General features: G+C 33.1%; 1 long non-coding RNA gene across 1 annotated transcript in view; it reads right to left on the minus strand.

Moving 5' to 3' along the window:
* LOC309661923 overlaps positions 1–21860 on the minus strand; it is an 865375-nt gene that overhangs the window by 38362 nt on the left and 805153 nt on the right. The window lies entirely within an intron of this gene.

Consider the following 21860-nt stretch of genomic DNA (forward strand, 5'->3'; position numbering starts at 1 on the left):
ATCTTTATTGGAGTATAATTGCTTTAAAATGGTGTGTTAGCTTCTGCTTTATAACAAAGTGAATCAGTTATACGTATACATATGTACCCATATCTCTTCCCTCTTGCATCTCCCTCCCTCCCACCCTCCCTACCCCACCCCTCTAGGTGGTCACAAAGCACCGAGCTGATCTCCCTGTGCTATGCGGCTGCTTCCCACTAGCTATCTATTTTACATTTGGTAGTGTATATATGTCCATGCCACTCTCTCACTTTGTCCCAGCTTACCCGTACCCCTCCCCGTATCCTCAAGTCCATTCTCTAGTAGGTCTGCGTCTTTATTCTCATCTTGCCCCTAGGTTCTTCAAGACCATTTTTTTTTTTTTTTTTTTAGATTCCATATATATGTGTTAGCATACGGTATTTGTTTTTCTCTTTCTGACTTACTTCACTCTGTATGACAGACTCTAGGTCCATCCACCTCACAAACATCTCTTTGATTAAAAAGTATTCATTTCCTAATATGTTACGCTTGATTAATTATGACTTGGTTATACTCCAGAGGAGAAAAGTCAAAACGCCATATCCAAAACCCTCTCGGATAGAATAGAGCAGTGGTCCCCAACGTTTTTGGCACCAGGGACTGGTTTCATGGAAGACAATTTTTCTGTGGACTGGGGAGGGGCGACGATGGTTCAGGTGGTAATGTGAGTGATGGGGAGTGGCAAGGGGAGCGGCACATGAAGCTTCGCTCACTCACCCACCACTCACCTCCTGCTGTGTGGCCTGGTTCCTAACAGGCCATGGGCTGGTACCAGTCTGTGACCCGGGTGGGTAGGGACCCCTGTAATAGAGCATATTTTGGTAAAGGAAAGAAATAAGGTTGCAACTTGAGTTTATTTTTAGTGAGTTGTAGTTTTCTGTTTTCATGCTCCTCATTAGTTATGGCATACTTCTCTCTCCTCTCACTTTGCTATTCTTGGTAAATTTTCCATGCAACACATTCCAAAGCTTCACATAACCAGAGCCCATTAGAGTGTCACTTTTTCATAACTGTTTTTGAGAAACTGTAATACTTACTTTCATCCTGGAGGTGGACTCGAACAGTTAAAACATGTATACTATTGGCTGAAAATAAATCACACTAAGTGAATTCCACATTTTAATTGAGAAAAAAACCCATCATGTTATTACTTATAGCTCTCTTTTTATAAAATCACAGATTTCAGAGTTAAAAGTTCCCTCTGTAAACTTAAATCAACTGTTTGAATCTGTTCCAAATAATCTCGGTTATACACCCTCACAAATTCAGAAATTTATTTTCTAGATGAAGCTCTAACCATAATGAAACAGATAAGACAATGGGTGGGTTCAGAATACAGGTCAAATGATACAGCAAATGTCAAAAACTTTCAGCAATAATCAATGCAAGGATATTTCAGGTTCTGAGCACAGAGTTGGATACATAGATTATCAATGAATATTGATTAATTTAATGAAATAAATAAATGCAAAACTTAATCAATCCCTGGCTAAACAGAAGAGAATAAACTGAATAGAAAGATAATCATGGAGAGGATGGTGAATTGGCAGGTATACCAACTTAAGGGCAATTCTAAGCACTTAATATACTTCTCAGGACTATTCTGGTACCCTGTGTTAATAATAATTACAAGATTATAGCAATATTTAACAATGTATAAAAACAGAGCAACACAGCATTTTTGTGAAGCAAATATTAAAAAAAAAAACTCACCAGTTCTTTTTCATTCTCAAGCCATTTATTCAATAACAAAAAAGGACAGCAGAAATCAGATTTCTGGCTAATCACTCATATGTGATATCTTCTAGATCATAATGCTTTTCTCAGGTTTAATCTGGCATTATGAGTCATCCTTCAAATGAGTGGAAGTTTCCTTTAGGCCAAAACTGATGATTTTTCTAAATATTTACCTCTTAGTGTCTGGTTCCATGCAGAATATCTTAAATTTTAAGTGATATTGACTTTTTCAGTAAGTATGAAAGGTAACATTTTCCATATCTTTAACAAATAACAAGTAAGACTCCAAAGATGAAGAAATTACACAAAAACTAGATGAGTGGTGTGTGAATACATAAGCAGAGCCCCTGGAACCAAACCTGTTTAATGGAGAGAGGATAATCCTCAAGTCTGGATGTTATCTACATACAGAATTAAAATATGTAAATAATATTGGATTTTTCCCTCAGGGAAAAAAAAAGAGGTCTTTGATTTGTTGACTTGGTGTTAAAAACAGTAGAATTATATTAGAATATGAATTGACTGCTATAATTTGGAGAGAAACACAACCTGGAACAAAAGGTACTATCCTGAGTTTATTATTACCTGACAAATGGAGATTCATTTGACACATTCTAATCAGGATGGCCATCTTCTCTTGACAATACTGCTGAGGCTGAAGGATGACATTTTATTAAATTCAGAAGTGGTGAATTTGTCGGCATTTATTTTGCTTGTATGTTCTGCAGCTTTCAGCATTATTGATCATGAAATTTTAATATAATGTTTGGAAACGTATGCCTACATTTCAAGAGCAGTCTCAGATTGATTTAGGCCTTAGCTGCCCTCAAGAGAGTAGTCAACACTGTTTTGCGTATAATTCTTCTGTCCTTTTTTCTTCTTTTTCTCTCTCTTCTGATCCTCCCTCACCTAATTCCTCCTACTTTTTACTCCTAGAAACAAAGTATGCTGGTGAATCAAAGAAAGATCCCAAATCTGGTTTGGTTTAATTTCCAATATTCAAGCTATTCTGGATACTCATATTTGAAAAGGTTTATGTAACTGACCTGTGTACAGTTACTCACTAGCATTTACCTATATTTAAACATTTGTAGGCTTGCTACTTTTCCTGGGTTTTATGTAACTTTGTCACATAACCAAATTTCTTATAAGTCAACTTATACAAATAAGAACAAAATTCTATTAACTCATTTAAGTAACTTTTTATAATTAAGTCATTTCATTTTACATCTTGGCAGAAATGGCAAATTTCAATTTCATGATTTTAGGATTTATGTAGACACTTAGTGGCCTTTTGAATGATATTTTTTCCTTTAGAGCTATGAAGTCATTTTCCTTTTTCCCCACTCCTCCTATCCACATACTGCCTGTATTTATATTTGTGTTGGTCTTACAATAATAAGATTGAAAGTCTGTTCAGTACATTGATTTTTTTCCCCCAACAACTTGATTACTGCAATTCCCTGTTAGCTGGCCACTTTTCAACTACTATATCAAATTGCAGCATGTACAAACCTGAGCTACTAGTCTGGTTGTCTGCAACCACTTACTGGAGGCAAGCTGAATCAGCTTAATTCCTTTCCTTCAATCTCATATAGAAAGGGTTTAACCTGGACTTTAATCTCTTTGATTTTAATAAAAATTTTTATATCTTTAACTATAGTAAAATATTTTCAAGACCATGTCACTGTAGCAGTGAAGTAAGTTGCAAAAATCATCCCTGTCTATAAGTTAACTACAAGGGTTCTAGTGACCAAATTCAAGTTTAATAAGTATAGAGAAAATTGGTTAAGAGTTGCACTGTGAATATATCACATGACAGGGACTGCTCCAAGTGAGTGGCATGTGTCAGGAGCACTGGTGTGTCTGACAAATTTCCCTTCATTTCATACAATGAGTGAATAAATGGATGAAAGGAAGAAATTATGAGTAACATGCTCCAGAGAAAACTGGAATCCATTCCAAAAGAAATTTCAGAGTCTGGGTTTTGAAATATTGGCATCAGAATAAAAGGAAAATAATCTATTTGTGTGTGTGTGTGTGTGTGTGTGTGTGTGTGTATCTCACAGACACATAACTTTAAAAGGAAGACATTTTTGAAATAAAATAATTATTGAATGTTTATGTGATAAATTAACAGAAACAAAGGAAAAACATATTCTAAAATATTTTTGTCTAATATGCAAAATGGTTAACACATCTACCACGTACAGAAAACTCATTTTACTTTTGAAAGAAAATGTAAATTTACTATCAGATAACTAGGGAAAAATTAATTCAGGTGGCCTTGTAAGTCATAAGAAAAGTGTATCTCTTAGTGAGCAAAATATACAAAGACTGACTCTTTGAGATACATTTTTATACCTAGAAAGTGAACACATTTCAAACATATAAAACCTAGTAATTCCTAAGCTGTGGCAAAATTCATACACTAACAATCTCTTTTCTCTAATTCTGAAATCCAGAAAGTCTTAGAAACCAAAGATCGATTGATCTATATATCTATTTATCTATCTATTTGGTAGCTCATTGACAACCAAATTGACTACTCTAAACTCTTGAGAGTAAAATCTGACTTCAGTGGAATGTATCTGGTTACTGGTATTTACTTATTCCAATTTGATGTGAGGTTACTTACTAGTATTTATTTACTCCACTTAGTAGGACTATTCACATGTATTGCTTCAAAAATATTAACCTATTGCATTACTTACTGCTGTCCTTGAATCCACTGGGTTGTTACATAATCTGTAGTATTTGCACCATATTACCTTTCTGAACAGATTATCTGTCTAAACAGTTCTGAATTCTGAAACACTTCTGGTTCTATGAGTTTCATATAAAGGATTGTGGACCTGTGGAGTGTTAGTGGCATTGTACAATGGTATTTTAAAATATTCATTCAGTATTCATTCAACAAATATATATTTTGCACCTACTGCCTCCCAAGAAATGATCTAGGCACTGGAAAAACAAACAGACCTCAAATAACTTACAGGCTAACGGAAAATAGATATATAAACAGAAATGCATTTAACTATGGCAAGTACTAGGATAGGGAAACAATAGAAGGGTTAAGAAGCCCTTAACATTGCCTGTGGGAGAGCGGATGATGGGGAGGTCCCTTTCAAGTAGGGAAAATGTCTCAGGAGAACTGAAATCTAGACTGGGTCAGATGTTCTAATTGGATTTAGTAAGACCAAATATTGGGTGTTGAGGCTCAGATAAGGATAATCCAACTCCCAAGTAGATCAGTCAGGTTGGAACATAGGGAGTGAGAGAGCAAAATGATAAGGCATAAGCAAAGAGTAGGAATGTATAATTTACTCAGAAGATTCAAGAAAGCTCATGTAGGATTTTATGCAAGAGGTGACACAATTGCTTCAGCGTTATTGGATTTTTTTCACTAAATAATTGATTGGAAGGGGATAAACCCAGTAAGTGTCAGAGATTCTGGTTGGAGATGGTTGTAGTAATAAAAATAATAATATATAGATAAAGGCCTTATTTAAGATGGCGGTCCGTGAAGTTGTCCTCCCTTAAAGAATTTTCAAATTTATGTACTCCTTGTAAGTGTTTAAAATGATCTTAACTTTTGATAGTAAGTTTAAATAGATGCAACTGATGTTGATGGTTTATATCTACAACTCTGTACAATATATACGCATGACAAGAGGAAGGAGAAAGCCCAAAGAGATTAGGCTGGTAACTTATAAAAATATTTCTAAAATATTTTTAGTATTTTAAAATATTTTTAGTTAAAAAAGAGCATAATAAAATAAAAACTGTAAATTTGCAATTTTTTTTTCTCTATATTCCATTCTTTTTTTCTTTGTGACTAGGTCAGCCACCATGGCATAAAACGGTTTCTTTTTTTTTTTTTAACTTTTTATTTTATATTAGAGTATAGCCGATTAACAATGTTGTGATAGTTTCAGGTGCACAGCAAAGCGACTCAACCATACATATACATGTATCCATTCTCCCACAGACTCCCCTCCCATCCAGGTATGTGAAAACGGTTTCTTTAATGTTGTCAAAAAAGGTTTGAGGCTACTAAGTGTAAGTTCCATGAAAATATCATCTGTTTTGTTCAAATAAGACTCCTAGATTTGTTCCTCTTGCATGATATGTATTCAAATATATTTGTAGAATGCATGCATGAATAGATTAATAAATACTAAAAGTAAAGAATAGAGGAAGGGAGAATTGCTTTGTTTATAAGTCTGTTTCCAATTGTTTTTCCCAGATTTTAATCTAAAGCCAAAAAACAAATAATTTCATCATTTTGTTTGTTATTTGTTCTTCCCCTACTCTACTATTACAAGTAGAAAATTTGTTATTAATATTATACACTTAAAGCTATGTTACTGAATTACTTCTCCCGGGCTGTTGTATGTATATGATTTACTTAGCTTAAAAGTCACTATGAAATCTATTAAGTTACTCTTTCTGTGATTCTATTTCTAGTTCTGGTGAAACATGAAGCAACATAAATCTAAAATGCTGGGCCATCATTTATTTAATGTGGCTTTGAATGAAACTCTGAGAACATATTTCTCCTTTCAATAAAGTCAGGGTCACTGTGCATGCAAAAGAGTCATCGCTACACACAGAGAAACAGAATACACAAACTTATCCTCCATCCTTTTGGACATACTTAATGCCCAAGTATTTTTTAACATCCTAAGAATTATAAATGAAGAAAATAATTGTAGTAATCATTATTATAAGCAAACTGGACAAGAATTACTAGTCCCTTTGCTTCCATTATCTCATTGAACACTCAAATATTTTAACTTGGGTTTAGTTTTAACTCCTTCTAGATATAATATATTAAGAGAGCCAAATAATAGACTTGCTCCACTTCCTGGCAACATCCAATACAAAGCAAAGCCTTGGTTCCTTAAATTCTCCCCCAAATCTTGGTAACACAACCCCAAATCCCATAACAAGTTATTTTGAATGTCCTCTAACTTAGATGCCTCACAATTACCCACCACGTGCCTTCTCTCCCACTGCAATGAGTAATAAGCCCAACTTGTTCAACTATAGGTATGTTCTTGGTGGTCTTTGGCCGTTGACATATGTAAAAATTAAACAAAATACATTTTTATGAACCATCTGATACTGAATAATTAGTTTGACAGTTCCAATTGGTTGGGTATTGACTTACAGTAATTTGTTTGGTCATATGAATGTTGTTTCTTTTGACTCTAAATAGTAAATATTTTCTTCTCCTCCTCCTCCTTTTTCTTTTCCTTCTCTTCTTCCTCCTCCTACTTTTTTTTCTGAAAAGGTAATAAAGATTGCATGTTAGCTGTAAGTATTGTTTCTTTTCTCCCCCCAGCTTTAGTGAGGTATAATTGGTATACAAAAATACTGCACATAGTCAGTGCATACAATTTTTTGTGAGTTTGGACATAAGTATGCACCCATGATGCCATCATCACAAGAACACAATATGAAATTTGCCTTCTTGACAAATTTTTAAGTACACAATACCATATTGTTAACTATAGGCACTATGTTGTACAGTAGGTCTCTGAAACTTACTCATCTTGTATAATTATAACTTTATATCCATCGAAAGACAATTAAAATCTAATATATTCTTTATAAAATATTTTATTTGATTAAAGCCCAGACAACTTATTTATTAATCAGCTGTTTTCACTACACATCATTATTTGTGTGGATATTTTGAAAAAGGGCATCTTAAGATAAAAGCCAAAAGCAAGGAATGCAGTGTTTGTTGGGGTTAATGGTGTCCTCAAAGATTTCCACAAAATGACTTTAAAGCCCCAAGGGTGAAAGGTCAATGAATCAAGTAGTGGCACATAAACCATTATGGCCATGCTCTCAGACCCTGCATGATCAGGGGTCATTCTTGGATTTGTAATAAATCACAAAGATTAATTTGACACTGCACCCACTGTCTTTAGACCCTATAAATCTTATGTGTGGGGCTCCACTGATTTAAAACAGAAACAATCAGGAAATGTCTATAAACCAAGATAAAAATACTTTTTTCCAAAAGTGACCATTATTTTGTGATCTTCCAAATTTCAGAAGAACAATGGGAAACCCATTTATCTAAAATGCAGTTTCTTGTGAAATTCACTAGAAAAATCTATATCTAAGAAGGGAACTTTTTGCAACATTCTGGCACCACATAAAACAAGGAGAGAAGCTATCTGTATTTCTTCGTGAGTGGCTGCATTTGGAAAGTGGGGTAATTTTCCTTTGATTCCTCTTGTAACTCCTTCTTTGCCTGCTTCTCAGACCAAGGTTCAGTTATATTTTCACCAAAAATGGACCTAAGAAAAATCAAAATGCAAAATCCTTGTATATCTGCAGTTTTCTTTATATTCATATTTTTCAGAGTTTAATTTCAATATTTGTTTAGCTAAGTGTCTTTGAATGTGAAAGATATATGCCCCTCTAAACTTATTATAAACTTTAAAAACTGTATAATAAAATCAAGGCTTTATTTTGGTTTTTTTCTTTTTTATTATTACTCTAGAAAATAAATCGTTGACTACTAAACCAACTTTTAATTTTTTAGATTCAACTATGACTTTATTGACAACCAATTCGTCTTATTTTGCATCCTGTGGTCAGTCTTTTAAACAATATTTGCAGCTTTTCACAAAGTGCTGTTTAAGAGAAGTAAGAAACACAAAGTTTCAAATTATTTTTCAGCAGTAACATTAAATAATTTGATTAAATAGGTTTGAAATCTATGGCAAAAACAATGAGATAATATTTGTATTCTAAACTATCATTACCACAGAATAAAGCATAATAAATTTACTGTAATATCTATCAAATCCTTGTGACAAAAGTTCAAAATCATCCAGATCATAAAATAATTTTAGATCCTTAAACCTAGGCTGCTACTGCTGAGAAAGTGAGAGAAACAGAGAGACGGTGAGAGAGAGAGAGAGAGAAAGAGAGAGAGAGGACCCTAAAATATGCTAGTGGCATGAATGTTACCCCTTAGTTGTATTTTTACCCTCTATGCTTAGCTAATATGCTATCAAGTCTCTGCTAATTTCCAAACATGTTTACCTATAATTGCAGAAATTCCTTTATGATTACCAAACTAACAGTTGCTATTAATACATAATTGGCTATTTATATTTAATACCTTAAGTGACCATAGAGATAATGCAATTGTTTTGAGAAAAAAAAACTATTCCAAGCCAAAATATGAATATTCTCTCTAACTAATAGTATTCCTGACTTTCTTCATTACTAAAGAATAAAAGGTGCATGAGCTCTAGAATTATATATTATTCCTAATTACCTACTATTCCTTACTTCCCAGAATGAACCTCCCAGAGCCTAATGAATGGTGAAAACTCTGGAGAAAGGAGACTGTATTAGTCAGGGTTTTCCAGAGAAACAGAACCAATATAAAAATTTGTTATAGGAATTGGTTCACGCAAGCTGGAGAACTAGAAAAAACAGTGGTTTAATTCAGCCCGAGTCCAAAGGAATGAGAACCAGAAGCTCCAATGTCCAAAGGCAGGAAAAGATGGACTTTGCAGCTGGAGAAGAAAGAAAGATAATTCGTCCCTCCGTCCCTTTTTTGTTCCATTCAAACTCTTAAGGGATTGGATGATACCAGTTCACATTGGTGAAGGTGGATCTCTTTACTCAGTGTATCACTTCAAAAGCTAATCTCCTTCAGAAGCACTCTCACAAACACACCAGAAGTCATGTTTTACCGGCTATCTGGGCATCCCTTAGCCCAGAGAAGTTGAAACAAAAATTAATTATCTCAGAGAAACTTATGTAATGTCAGAGAACTGTGTTTTCCCCATAGAAAAAAAACTTTTCCTAGATAAAAATATGGACCATGGTAGAGATGGTTTCAGAGACATTTCCATGAGAGACCACTAAAGGTAGAATAGATGGAGCCACACCCTTTAGGACTCTGAAGAACTATACTGAAAGGGCTCTTCTTTTTCTCTTAAAAATAATGCAAATTTTTCATTCTATTAACTCTGGTAATATAATATAATATAATATAATATAATATAATATAATATAATATAATATAATATAATATATATACTACAATATAATATAATATATATACTATTATATAACATAAATAACATAAGATAACCAAACAGATTTCAAATTACTCGTTCTCATGTGTTTTAGGTTTAGATGTAATGCTACTGTGACATGTTTACAAATTTTAGATGTTTGGTTTAATTAAAAAGATGAATAGTCTGTCATGTTCAATAATTGGGAAATCTAGTAATACTGGTATTGTAATATTTCAGAAATATTAGAGACTCTGCAAGTAATTGTAACCAAATGACAAATATTTTTCTTACTACTTTTTGATCTATAGCAAAAGAATTTCTACAAAGAGATGCATAGAGTGATGCCAAAGTTTTGGCATGGGGCACACTTTCATGTTCCTTTTGATAGAAATCACAAATAGTGTATCTTCTTGCTGTGAGGTCAAAGGGCCCTCATTCACAGTTTGGTCTTTCAAGGAAATAGTTCCAAAAAACGATTTTCCAAGAAGAAACTTAACTGCTAATGGAATGAATTTAACTACAGATTTTATCATTTTTTATCTTAAAGAAACTAACAATCTTCCTTCTATTCTTGTGATCTGGTTATAGAAAACATATTATCCAGAAAATAGCTTGCATTCAAAAAAAATAAAATTGCAACACCTGGTTGAAAGTATCCTCATCAGTTAATTTAACATTAAAAATTGTGATATTTACTTGTCGTCAGAGACGTTATTATTCTAAAAGTAACTGAGACCAATAAGAGTTACTTACACTCATCTAAGTATATGGTTCAGAAACAGTTTAAACATACTTACTCAATGGGTTGTGTAAACCTGATACTCAACATATTACAGTGCATAGTTTGATGCTATAATTGTTTTGACAAAGAATGAACATTTAAGGACACTGGTGACAACAGAAAAACTTTTCCTTGAGATTTGTCAGTTTATTCCTCTCAGTTCAAATATATTTCTGTACTAAGATTACCAGATTTTGAATTTTCAAATAGTAACACCACACACACACACACACACACACACAATTTTCAATCACTTGAGTCTTGTAAATTTTTTAAAAATTACTTTACGCCCCCATAAAACATAAGATTGTCTGACATATTATATGTTATTTCACTTGCCCATTCTTGTGATGATTTTTAACAAGATAAAAGCTCAAATATTTTAACTGAATCTCTGGGTAAAATCAGTACTCCAGAGAGATGCATCATTTTATCCTTTGGCTTTGGACACTTCTTGAAAAATCATTGTATCCCCCAGTTTAAGAAGCACAACCTGAGGTTATATTGAACTTTATTTTTGTAAAGTGCAAAGATTTCCCATTACAGAGTGGTCACTGCTACACATTAACAAATATTTCAGAATTATAAACATCTTAGCAATTATGAATGGCCTTAGTGTAAGGTTTGTAAGTGGACAATATGCACTTAACGAAATGGAGTGGCAATTTCCAAAAATATGTTTTGGTCAATAATTGCAATGAAAACAGAAATTTGTTTTGGTATGTGTAGTTATTGAGCTATATTAGGAGGAGTGCCAACAGAGTCCTAAATTGTTCTAAACATAACTCCAGAATAGCTGGTAAGTCAATGAGAGCTATTTAATGACTGATTGACCTTCCACTTAATCAGTGAATGAATTATGTTGTGAGTTAGTAATATATTTGTTATGATATACATAGGGAGGTTTTAATAGACAGGAAATACTTTGTTGTACAATTCAGTACAAAATTTCAGTCAAACTAAAGGTTATAAAGTCATATTCCTCAAAATTTCTTGGACCATGACTTTTTATAAGAAAAAAAAAATCACATGCTTTATGTGTTGTTTGATTCTTGAAATTGTATAAAATATTGTGAACAAAAATATATATTTTATTTAGATATTTTATTTATAAATTACATTGTAATTTATAATTTATTAGCTTAGTTTATTTAGCTATATTGTTAAAATATAAGATTACCCATGCCTCCTCATGCTTTTAACTCATTCTACTTTCTTTCCACAGCTCTTAGATTTATTATGGTTTGCAGGTTTTCAAAAAGGATTTCAGGAGTGGAAAAGGAGAAATAACCATAAAAGCAGTTCTTAGAGGGAAGCTAGGTGGAAATTACTTTTTTTTTCCATGTATTTGGGAATCTTTTTTTTTTTTTTTTTTTTAATTTGGGCATTACAGGGCAAAAATGTCAGTATATTTCCAAATATAATTGTTTGAGAGCTAATGGTACATATTTTACCTTTATTGTGAAGATTTTAGTTCATATATTTTAAAATGCATCTCACAAATACATAAAAGAATGCAGTCTCAAAAAACTAGATGTAATGTACATACACAATAAATCCTACAAAACAAACTTTCCACAAAATCATATTTGATGGAGTTTCTAACTGCCAATGTATAGAAATGTATAGAAAAATAGAGAAAACCAAGGAAGATGTTAAATTATGAAGCCAATGCGATGAAATTAGTAACTCTGAGTTTGAGGAAATCCCATAGGAAAATCATTTCTGGGGCAAGGGGAGAAGATGGAAATAGAAGCTACAGATTAGAAAACAATAAATAATTTAAATAAATATGAATAAATTGTAACATATGGGCCTTAATTTGTCCTTGATTTGTATAAATGGGAGAAAATAAAAGGACAATCTTGGTAATATGAAAACTAACTGGGCATTTTATTATTGTTATTAATCTTATGGTTATGTTTTGGAAATAGTCATTTTAGCAATATATACTTAAACATTTGTTGATGAAATAATGTGCTATCTAAAATTTACATTAAAAAAATTGGGGGATGTTGGAGATATAGGAGGCTTTGTTTTTAGACTATACAAAATTAAAATGAATCCATCGGGATTCGTTATACTAGTATTCCTACTTTTATGTGTGTGAAATTTTCCATAATGAAAGAAAATTTTTAAAGTTAGATTTAGAGACATCGACTAAACTCAGATAACTGTAGAAAATGAAAATTCTTGAGGGTCACAGATAAATTTATTGGTGATAAAAATATAGCGAGTCCAGATACGATTAATGTTTTGAGGCATACTTTGAAGAAAATCAAATCAAGTAAGTTAACTTTTTAAAAATATGTACTTAAACTTAATCTTAAAATAAAATACATTTTTGTTTCCTCTGGCAAAAGCATATGAAAATCTTTTGGTAGAAGTAGCAGTTAAGGGTTGTGGGAAGCGTCTGGAATGTTCCTTAGATGATAATCTTGCCTTTCTGTTGTGTGTACTCCCAGTTGACACATTGCTCCCCAACGGGCCTGAGGACTGCATTCTGCCTAATCTCCCACACATACTTTCCTCACTGAACAAACCTGCCTTGGCATAGCTTTTACTTTCTCAAAGAAGCTGGCCACTTTGTTTCCAGGCATGTGTCTTGTGGGCAACTTTTATTTGAATAAATATATTATGTTCAGTATTGAAAAGTGAGGTATTTTCATTAAAAGCCCATTTTAAATATATCACGGGCCAGCAAAAATTGTCCTAAGTGTTGCCTTGAAATCTTCAGGTTATAGCTAAATTAGGAAGTCCCATCTGACTTTAGCTGTAATATATGCAGCAACAGGATAGCAGGAATTTTGTCTTTTTTCAGTCAGTTTCAAGCCTTTGGTAATGCCAGATTTCACTCCCTAAGAAGTGATCAAAGTTGCAGAATCTGGCTTACTTGATTACTAAATAAATCACTAAAGATGAAGCTAATTATAAAAAAACATTGCCATTATTTGTGGCCAAATATATTTATAATCTTAACAGACTGGAAATAAAGAAATTTTAATCAGGAAATATTAAAAATATGTGACAAATAAATAGACATTTTGTTAATGCATTTTCTCCTGGGGTTTCCTCTGAATGTTGTTAAAGTTGTTTAAGGGAAAACTCATAAATTTCCTAGGGGATACAATTCCAAAATGTAGCACTAATCTTATTATTAGTAATGTGATCATTGCATTTCAGATTAAGATAGGTTTAAGTCATTTTGCTTTAATGTCAGCCTATCAATTTTTTAGCACCATATGAGCATTATGTAATTACAGTGAATGATACAATTATGTGATATGAAATGGCTTGGTAGGTTTTACATCTAAAAATGGAATGATTTAATTTGAATTGATTGTTGTTTATATGCCACTTAACTACATGCATGAGCTGATCACATCATAAAGAAAAACTACTTGCCATGGCCGCAATTAAAGAACATTTAGTTTGATATCCAAGGAGCAGTATGCCAAATTTAAAATTCTGGCCTTTAATCCAACATTTGTAAAATATGTATCTTGATTCCCTGACACAGTTTCTCTATTATTCAAATGAGGATAAAAGTTCAATGGCACTTATATGTCATATCAAAATATTAAAAGTGACCATAGAAAGAGAAAAGAACCTTTTGGAACTATGGCTGTAAATTCTAGAAATACTATTTTCTTAATACTTTGCTAAATTTGAATATGTTTACCCTCTGGTCTCAAAAGTCACTAATGATAGTCTAATTGCCATATTCAATATTTTCTCTGTTAATTTTCTTAGAATCCTCCCTGCCAGAATTTGCCACGTAGGCTTCCACTCGGAAATTCTCTTTCCCTAGATTCACATTGTCTTTTTTCTATTCCTAACTCCCTACTGGCAACTTCATTTTATTTCAGCTAAAATGTCTTAAACACCTAGGATACTGTGCCAGCCATGTGGGTATATATTATTTAGGATTCTAACTAATGCGCCCACAGTCTCTATATGGAAGTAAGGGACAGCTCAGAGCAGCTCTTTGTAGTAGGCATTGCTTTCATCTGTCCTTTCCTGCCTCCCGCTCTCTGGATTTGAGCATCTGCCAGGTTTCTGTTTCTGATAAACATTTTTCTCCCTAAGAGATCCAACCAATCTTAAAATATTTACTATTACAATCAGGAGGATGAGTTTCAAAACTACTATCTTTAAACTTGACGGCTCACCTAAACTTTCACTTCATTTTCAACTGGCTTCAAGGCATATTTCCATATGAACATTTTTTAGTACCTTCAATTACAACATATCTAAACTGGAACTCATCATCCACCCCCCAACTCATGCCTATCCTTCTAATATTCCAAATTAAACACATTTTAATCAGTCACCAGAAAACTTTATTCCTTAATCATTACCTCTTCTTCAACTCCCATAGCAAATAAGACATTATAAACCAAAGTATTCTCTTTTTATTACCACCCCCGATGATTTCTGCTTTCTAATTCCCAGTGCTACAAATTTAGCTCAGGACTCCCACTTTACACATTCAGTTTATTGAAGTAGATCCCAACTTTATGCCCCTGGCCTGTTCTTTCTTCTTGGTCAACCCATTGTGAATACATTTTTTTAGGATAGTTTTTCACAAAATAATTGTGTATTACTTTCCTTAATTAAAAAACCTCAGTAGTGGTTCTAATACCTTAGGAGTAAACTTTGTCTTTTGCATGCTTGAAATTCTACCCTTGCTTATAGGAAACCTTCAAATCCTTTGCAAATGTCACAACCATCCCTCAGTATGAATCCTTTAATCCCAACTTGATAAAATAAAAAGCTTAAACAAAAAAGAGCAAATACCTAGATGTTGTATTAACCATGGATCAAAGTGATCATATGGAAAGCTAGATGATACATATGAAAGTGTAAATTAGGCATGATTTACATAGGGTATTGAATGTAAGCACAAGATTCATTTATATTATATTTCAGGCCATGAATCTGAACCTTGAAAGTAGAGAAAGAGAAAATCAGCCTTGAAAGCATAATGATCTTGAATAATAGCTAGAAATTCCAGTTGTGGTAGATTAGGATTGAGTAACACACGTGCAAAATGATCTAAAGTTTTAGTCAAGTAGCCAAAGAGAAGTAAAGGTATCATGGAATAAGAACATGACCAGGGTAGGTTTAAGAGTAACAGAGCAGGAGGAGTGAGTTAAGTTGGTATGGATGAACATAGACATGAGAGTCTGTCTGAGAATTAGGACCAGGTAATCAATGAGTCTAAAAAAAATGGAAAGGCAAATAAAAACAATGACACGAACTTACAAATGGTCAGAAAAACAGTATTTAAAATGTAAAATGTAATCTAAAGTTGCCCACACTACTGCTTTTATACTGTGGCAGGCACTGCCTTTGACATCAAGAGAAATTTGGTTTAGAATCCAATTTCTTCTATCTCCTATTTACACCAGCTTTATGTTCTGCATGTAAAATGCTAGTACTGGACACAAATCATTAATAAATAGGGGTTGTAAATATTATTTCCCGCTACATATCTTAATGGGAAGACTTTCAATATTTAGATACACTTTTGCCTTCTGTGGCATCACTTTTGCCACACAGAAGTAGTCATAAAACTCTTTATGTGTCAAAAACATTAAAACTAATTGCCTGAAAGTAATCTGCAATATTGTTCCTATATGGGGTAAATAATGGTGTAATAAGGTCATCCTTCAGCTAATCAGGAAAACGTGTTAAATTATGGAAGATGTGTTCCCTCATTCTGCTGTGTACCTAAAACGATGGATCCCTTAATGCCTGTACATTTATGTCAACTGGTTACATGACAAAATCGTATAACGCTTTCCTCTTGGACCTTAAGAAATCCAGCTATTGTGACTGCCATATATAAGACCATGGAAGCTGTCAGCTCTTCATAGTTTAACTCAAAACCACCGCATTCATAAAGGAACTTTTTTCATAAATAACATCTTTTTCTTTTAAGCTTTATAATATAATCCAAATATACTATTGAAAACCAAATTATAAATAGGTAAAGAGCTCCAGTGTTTACACATATATACTTAAAATAGCTTGATATTATGTTCCAAAATTTGAAAGTGAGCCATAACTTAGGTTTATGTGGGGTCCTCTTACTTTTTAACATAACCACCTATTATTCTTATCACACAGGAGAAGATCTGACTTGGCAACGGTACATTAAAAAAAAAACCAAAAACTTATTTTTATCCCAAATGGCAATTAAATGGCACGTTTACTAATGAAGCTAAGACAAGTTTTGTTTCTTGTTCTTCCGTTTTCCTGAGGAAATCATCACCAAAGAGATGAAAGACAAAACATTTCAAATATTACACAGATTAAAGAGACCACAAGACTGAATACACATGTTCTCCCAAAAAACAACATTTCTAAACTGAGCACCCATTTGCTGATTCTGTCCCACATCCATTATTTCACCCATTTGTTAATTCATTTATTTCTTTAATTTTTAATATTAAAGTGTTTGGATATTTAAGTTTTATCTTAAAAATTTGTTAAATATGCATATAATTAAAAATATAAATAAACTTTTATATAAATTTTTATTTTTATATAAATAAAATATATAACCAGTAGATAGGAAAGAATAAAAATTAAAACCTTTGATTACTCCTGCCTCCCCACCACCTCCCCCAAAAATGGTAGGAAAGAAAAGAAAGGAAAATTGAAAAAAGAGATTAAACTGAATAAAGGGAAAGTACAAAAATGTATTAAATCTTAATACACTGGCAATCATGATAACAATGTAAATCAGAGGGTGAGCATTTGGCTGCAAAATAGTAATTTGAACTAATCTTACTAATTTAAAGACATAGATCTGCAGACAAGATAAATTAGAATTAATAAATACAAACTGTTTACAATGACACAAATAAAATATAAGTTCTCAGAAACTTTTAAAGTAAAAGATGGGAAAAGTTACTCAATTAAAATAACAGGTACTTCCCTGGTGGCGCAGTTGTTAAGAGTCTGCCTGTCAATGCAGGGGACACGGTTTCGAGCCCTGGTCCGGGAAGATCCCACATACCATGGAGCAACTAAGCCCGTGCACCACAACTACTGAGCCTGTGCTCTAGAGCCTGCGAGCCACAACTATTGAGCCTGCGTGCAGGAACTACTGAAGCTCGCACACCTAGAGCCCGTGCTCCACAACAAAAGAAGCCACCACAATGAGAGGCCCACGTACCACAACGAAGAGTAGCCCCCACTCGCCACAACTAGTGAAAGCCTGCATGCAGCAAAGAAGACCCAACACAGCCAAAAAGAAATAAATAAATAAATTTAAAATAAAATAAAAGTCTCTCAGGAGGATGCTGGACTGCTGATGAATAGCAAAATATTAGTATTATCTGTTTCTTTATCTATTTATAATGTATTTTCATTATTTGAGATTTTTAAAAAAATTATCTTTACACAATAACAGAAAAAAATTTCACCAGGGAGTTTGAGCAATTCTACACTTGTCTGCTGTTCATAAAGTAGCCCACAATATGTAAAGCTAAACTTGGCAGAATTAGATCTCTACAGTTTCATGGGATATTTTAGCACACATTTTGTAGTAATGGATAGCACCAAAAAAATGACTATGTAATTATGTAAACCCCACAATTAATTAGGTAAGGGAGACAAATTGGCAAAACATTAATTATTATTAAAGCTAGAGATAGCTACCTGATAGGGTTCATTATACTAAACTTTTAATATACAAATAATCTTTTGAAATAGGAATTGACCATACATAGCAAAGTGGTTCATCAATTTATATATAAAGCATCTATCAGTCAAGTAATAAACTACATAAACACAATCAGATGAATAATTGGTTTGATACTGAGAGCAACATTCATTTCAGGATTTTCCATTTCTCACTTTTTGGCATATATGACTTGGTTTTAGACTGATATACTTATGTCTTTTCAGAGATTTGTAAAAACCTATGTTGTGGGATTCCAAGAAGATATGGAAATACACCTAATAAAGACAGTTATCCCTGAAATGTTTCAAGAGGTAATAGAAGCATATCAAGAGGGCATTAAATACATCCATGATTTCCTGGTGATAAAGCTTCTGTTACACTGTTATTAAACACTGTGATGATGATAGCAGGAGAAATGCTTTTAAAAAGTTGGACAGAAATACAGATGGCTTCTCACTAGGTCATTTTGTATTCCTCACTAGTCTATCTAGTTCAATCATTATTTCATATAGAGCTTACACAGGTAATTAATCATTTTCTTATATTTGAATTTATTACCATTTGGATATGGTGGAGTTAATGATGCAATAACAAAAAGAGACTAAAATCATTTCAATTTATAAGATTTTTTGAACAATAAATTTAGTCACTCTACCATTATTTTTTAAAGCTTCTTTTTTTTTTAAAATTAATTAATTAATTAATTTATTTATTTATGGCTCTGTTGGGTCTTCGTTTCTGTGCGAGGGCTTTCTCCAGTTGCGGCAAGTGGGGGCCACTCTTCATCACCGTGCACGGGCCTCTGACTATCGTGGCCTCTCTTGTTACGGAGCACAGGCTCCAGACACGCAGGCTCAGCAATTGTGGCTCACAGGCCTAGTTGCTCCACGGCATGTGGGATCCTCCCAGACCAGGGCTCGAACCCGTGTCCCCTGCATAGGCAGGCAGATTCTCAACCACTGCATCACCAGGGAAGCCCCTCACTACCATTGTTGCTTCAAAAATATTTCATGAAGTTGTAATATCCCTTTTATGCAGAAACGTAACATTCTGCATGAAATATAATATGTAATATTCTTTTAAACAGAAAAGAGAAGGATTCCTTTAATGACAGTAGCCTAGAATCCTTTAATCTGAATTTTAACCATACAGATTAACATTTTATTTTCAAATGATTGGCTAAGGTTATATAAACTTCTGTATTATATATATGCACACACACAATTTTTAATTCATATGCAAATAGTGCACTATTTTAGGATAAATGGGTAAAAAAGCTAAATTAAGGAGATATTTGATATATTTCCTTCTGGAAATCTTATGTGTATGCTCATTCATTTGTATGTATGCATATATGTGTACATATATGTAATTTAGATATGTGTCATGCTGATTATTTTGTTACACGTATTCTACTAATATATGTATTATCGATGCTGTTCTATGTTATTATATATCCTTATTCTACATAGTTTAATAGCTATTGAATGTTTCCTTATAGTATTTTCTATGAGTGGTAATTAAAAGTAAATGTTTTCTGCTACCACCAACCCATACACTCTCTAATCCAGAGGTATTCCTTTTTAAGTATTTCTCCTTATTTTTCTTTTGACCTGTGGTGAAGATTATTTGCTACTTACCCCAATGTGTGTTCTCACCATCTTTTGGCTTATTCTTAGTTAGATCTATTGCCAAAGAATAAAGATTATATTTTGTAATTTGTCTTACATGGAAGAGTTCATTTAATTAAAATTTGTCCTCTGAAATACAAGCAGAAATTTATGTGATAATTCAGAGAAATGTTCTTAATGAGAAGACACAAACTCATCTTCTGTCTCTTCCATTTTCTTGTAAACCTGAATTCAAAAATAATACTTGGATATTATCATACTCATTATGCTAAAAAAGCATTTTGTTCTTACTTTTGTTTTTACTTTTTATAAAAGTGGTAAATCTAAATAAATAAAAATAAAAGCAGAGATTAATAAAATGAAAATAGATGTGTCAAAGAAAAGGTGCCAAAATTTGTTTGAAATAACATTATTAAAATTGATCAATGCCTACCAATATTGATACAAGAGAAAAAAGATAAATTACTTAACATTAGGGGTGATCTCACTCTAATATCACTGCAAATCTTCAGACATCAAAAAGATATTTAGAAAGGACATCATAAATGTATGGCAAAATTTTGACAATGTGGAAGAGATGGACAAATACCTGGAAAAATACATCTTAATAAGGATGACAAAAGAAGAAATGGCAAATTAGGATAGTCTGATATCTATTAAAGAAATCAAATCTGCTGTTTAAAACCTTCCACAAAAAAATAAAAAAATGAAAATAAAGAAAGCAAAAATGAAATTGAAATTCACAGGCACAGATAGATTCAATTATAGCTCTTCCAAACTAGTGAACTTTCCAAGTTTTCTCAGAGCAATGGGAGAAGAGACTAAGTTGTTTACCTCATGTGCTTGTAAACCAGTTATAGAAGTAATAACTGGGAGAGAAAGTGTTCTGTAGTCTTTATATATCAACTGTGTTATGAGAATTTTCCAGGCTTGTTACACTGCAATCTCTTCTCTAAGAAATATAGGAAGACAGTCTTTACATGCTCCAAACGAAAAAGGAAAAAATTATAATATGATATCACTGTCAATCATTCAGTTGAAGGAGCCTGGTCACCACAAGAGAGAAAAAATAGTAACCCAATTCTTTGCAGAGAATTTGACAACAGTTGAACTTATTTATCTCTGCTTTCCATAGATAGAAGAAAGTGGGGGATAAATAGGCTTTTGTGATTCTCCTGTAACTTCAAGGCCTGAAAAAAGACAGAGGGCTGAAAATCCATTGCATTTAATATCTGATTAAATACTTAATTCTTTCTTAAGTAGAAAATAAAGCTTTTGAAAAAAACTTTCTTATCTCTCTCTTAGATTTCCAAACTTTTCAGTCACTGGCTTATGAAAAGTCTTTAATTAATTTTCAAACTAGAGAGGACATTTACACAAACATTTCCTAAAAATAAACAACAGATGTGACTTGGACTGAGGTCATATTAATGGAGATGGAAAATAAAGTATATTTGGAGGATGTTTTAGAGGATAAGACAGCAGGTCTAGCTAGAAATTTGGATGTGAAAGTTGAAAGCAAGAGAGGAATACAGGGTTCCACCTAAGTTTTTCACTTTTCTTAAGGTCACCCTTTCTATTTTTCCTCATTCATCTGGGTCTTCACGCACCATCTCTCCACATCAGTCTGTTCTTTGAAGCAAACAACAGAAAATAACTCTTCCATATTTATACAGAGCACAAATTAGTTGAGTGAATATTTGGCGACTAACAGTGTCACTGGAAAGGTGGTAAACCAAATTTGGGGATGGTCAGAAACAAGAAACCTGAGGGAGCTGCTGGACTCATGCAAACAGGATGCCAGAATCAGGCCCGTGAGGACAGAGCTGGCCTGCTGCAGCTGGTACTGCTTTATTTGCTGCTTCAGGAGAGCGAATGCTTCTGTAGCTGCTGCTGCTGCTGCCGCTACTGCTGAATCTGGTACC

The sequence above is a fragment of the Balaenoptera physalus genome, assembly GCF_965194825.1.
Source record: "Balaenoptera physalus genome assembly, chromosome: 5".
Lineage (NCBI taxonomy): Eukaryota > Metazoa > Chordata > Mammalia > Artiodactyla > Balaenopteridae > Balaenoptera > Balaenoptera physalus.